The sequence below is a fragment of the Silurus aristotelis genome (genome assembly GCF_946808225.1).
Source record: "Silurus aristotelis genome assembly, chromosome: 2".
Classification (NCBI taxonomy): domain Eukaryota; kingdom Metazoa; phylum Chordata; class Actinopteri; order Siluriformes; family Siluridae; genus Silurus; species Silurus aristotelis.
The window spans coordinates 7395087-7398946 of NC_139575.1; the positions used below are offsets into that span (position 1 = coordinate 7395087).

The window sequence follows — 3860 nt, forward strand, 5'->3', positions numbered from 1 at the left end:
AGTTATAACCTCATTCTCAAAGTGTGATAGGTATGATAGTGGATTTCTGCCATCGTATTCTGCCATTTACTGGAGGTAGAGCACCTTTTGTGTGTGAAAAGAGCAAAGTTTTGGAATCATTCATCATCATTTCTTTCTCCTGACAAAAGTCATCTGATCTGTCTATCACACAGTTCCCCCGAAATCTGTAAGGAATGAAAGATGAGATGCATATCGCCTGTGGCAACTGTTTAAAGTGATGTAAGTGCTGAAAAGTGTCGTGTCTCACCTCCCTGGTTTCTCAGCGAAAAAAGGGAACAGCGCTTTGATTTCGCTGTCTTTTATCATTGCATCATCTATCACCATCTTTCACAGGGACTAAGTAATGACACAGTGACACTGTGAATTGTAAAACTGGCTAAAAGTCAGAGCTTCTGCACTACTTCCTGTTTATTTCCTCTTTTTATTCTACCACAGTCAGTTTATTACTCCACAAAAATCCCCCCTCCCCCCAGCGTTGTATAGGACATTTTATAATGAAATCATCTGGCATGTGTTTTGTCTTGGTTTTTTGGTTAAGACATAAAAAACCCCACCTACATAAAGTCAGCAAACTTTAATATCAACCACTGATTAGTACCTAATTAGCACTATAAAGAACAACCGCTAGCACCGATCACCCTTGTTGATTCAGTGGGTGCTTAATTAGACAAGATGAGGTGAGATGAACCTTGCACACTCTGCCTTTGTTGCCCCGAGCTCTGTATGATTTGATTTTATAGCAATAAAAATGCAACATCTATTTTCTCTTTAGTGGTACGTGTTGCTGTGTCACAGCTACAGGGTCTCTAGTTCACCCCTGAGCTTGGGTTACAGTCTTATCGTGTTTCGAATTTCTTGTGTCCATGGGCTTCCTTCAGTTTTTTTTCCCTCTCATTTAGATAGATTGGGTGTAATAAATTCTGTATAGGTTTAGGCTCCAGATACACTGTAACACTGACAATGATAAAGGGGTTACTGAATATACTGTACAGGAATGACTGAATATGCACACAGGTTGGGAAAAATACAAATTCCCACAAAGCTCATTGTTTGTCTCTAATATCGTTCTATTTATCAAATTGGGTTAAAACATACTTTTTTTTTTTCTTGGTTTTCCCCAATCTACTCAACAAGATGTTCCCATTTATAGCATGTCGTTATTCAAAGTTAGAATTTTTACCATGTTGCATTGTTTCCAGTCTTCTGTAATACATTATTATTTAATGACTATATAAAAAAATTACTTTTTGCATTAAAATGGCAAATAAACAATTTGTACAATAACTATTACATTAGATTTAAACCATTATTATTTGTTTAGTACAGCAGCCTGCATGTTATTCTCAGAAAATATTTACATGCTTGGTAGATTATACTGTACCAAAGGCTCAAAGATAAATGTAGGTACACAACAAACCAAAACTAAAACACTAGCTCTGAGGAAAGACTACTGTGGCATTGCCTTGCATCGTCTGCACCGGACAGACTATTGACGATGGCTGTACGTTCTGCCGCAATCATTACTAACAGATTTGTGTATCCTTTTTTAATCATGTCTGCTAAGTTGCAAAACTGCGCTTAATGGGTGAAATCATGGATAATGCAGCAACAGACACAATGTTCCATTGTTGATTGCCTTCATCAGGTCCATTCTTTCTCGTGTGCTAATTCAATAAAAGCAAAGAGACTCAATAAAGGAAAGTGACAATAGTTCAGTTTTGATACTTACCATGCATAATGTAGTGCAAATTAAAGAATGTTACTGTGCTGACAGGCAACATGTCAGATCGACTCCTTTCTTGAACCTAACTTTTCAGAACAGATTGCTACATGCACACATGGCCGCTATAAATTACAATCACTCAGTACTTTATTATTTAATAGATGCTATCCAGGATTTTGACTTACTTTTTGCATGTTTTTTGTTTTCTGGTCTCTGCTCAATTCTACTGCTTGCAAATTAAATGACCTTTTTTTCTCATTTATTTATTTATTTTTTTTAACTTCAATCCTGTCTAGTGTTATGGAACCCTAACCTTTGATTATTAAATTACTCAAACTAATATGACTTTCACAAGACAATAAATGTAAACAAAAGATTAACCTACTACATGATAAATACAATATAACACATGTCATATGCATAAAATGTTATTCCTTAAGTATATAATATGCATATGTATTTTATTGTGGCAATGATGTTATTAAACAATGCTAAATATGTATGTATTTGAATTAATATCCTGAGCGAATCATGATATAAAAGCCGTCCCCATGCTCTTGGATTCTCCTGATTGCAGGTGTATGAACAGGTGGGAGTGGAAATAAGAGCTGGAGATAATAGAATGACCATGAGTGAGGATACAGTGAGTGCTGTTTGACCTGAATAGAACAACAAAATGACAAAATTTTAACCAAAATGTGTCTCTCTCTCTCTCTCTCTCTCTCTCTCTCTCTCTCTCTCTCTCTCTCTCTCTCTCTCTCTCTCTCTTCTGTTTCTCTCTCTCTCCCTTTCCCTCTCTCCACACAGACTGCTGCTTCCAGATTGTTCCCTTAGGGTAAAACACCTGTGTGCATGAACAGATTGCCATCATTGGTAATTGAGACTGTAGGAAATACACACACACACACACACACACACACACACACACACACACACACACACACACACACACACACACACACACACACACACACATTAAAATGGGGTAAAGTAGAAAATAAATCACTTTCTTAGAAACAAGATGGATGAACTGCAATTACTGACTGAATCAAAGACTGATTTTTTTCCTGCTTTGCTGTATACTGTTTGTGTGAACCTAGGTGGGTTTTGTGGATTAGGACCAATCCCCTGGCACTGTTTATTTTCTTAGAACATAAAGCCTGAATGGCCTTTATATTTCATAATAATATTTATTCAGATTTTTTCCACATTAACATTCTAGCTGAAGCAAAATGCTCCATGTAGAAATCCTGGTTCATCATTTCTGTTCAATGCTCACAACAAGGTTCAAACCTTGGCCTAGATGAAATAAAAGTAAATACAATAATAAGGAAATATATATATATATATATATATATATATATATATATATATATATATATATATATATATATATATATATATATATATATATATATATAGTGTAGGGGGTTACGCGTTACAAGTAACGTGCGTTACGTAATAATATTACTTTTCTGGTGTAACGAGTAAAGTAGCGCGTTACTTTATAAATTTACACATTAATATCTGAGTTACTTTTTTTTTTAAAGTAATGCGAGTTACTTTTCAGTTTATTTTGCATAAAAAAATAAATACTGAATTAAAATGAACGTAGTCACGTAGAATCGCACACTCTTACGTGCGAGCAGCGGGAACAGAAGCTGGTCAGAAGCGGAGATGGCAGACCAGAGAATTACATTACATTACTGTGATGGAAGTGTTCTTATTATTTTGAAATAGTCAAGGAAAAGGAGAAAGGAATAATGGTTAAGTGTAGATTATGTGTTGGTGAAAAGCTCTTGTCAACTGCAAAAAATACCACTTCAAAAAAAAAAACATCTGCATGCAAAGCACAGCACTACAGATGTGTGTGTGTGTGTGTGTGTGTGTGTGTGTGTGTGTGTGTGTGTGTGTGTATATAATGTTGAATATATGGAAATGGAGACAGAAATATAGAAAACTTTTGCCGACTTTCCACCACTGCAGATCTATGGACGGCTCAGAATAAAAGTTTTCTGTGGGAGACATGTACGATGCCATCACAGCGGAGATAGAGAGCAAATTCACAGCTCATTTGCTCTTTGTGGGAAGATAAACTGCCACGGTCACTGATAAT

The 3860-nt window shown here is 35.9% G+C and overlaps 1 long non-coding RNA gene across 1 annotated transcript in view; it reads right to left on the minus strand.

The window, feature by feature from the left end:
* Positions 1-3515: 3515 nt before the first annotated feature.
* LOC310740874 overlaps positions 3516-3860 on the minus strand; it is a 729-nt gene continuing 384 nt past the window's right edge. The window contains exon 2 of the long non-coding RNA XR_014537784.1: positions 3516-3860. This exon is cut by the window's right edge and continues 224 nt beyond it. This is a non-coding gene — a long non-coding RNA (uncharacterized lncRNA).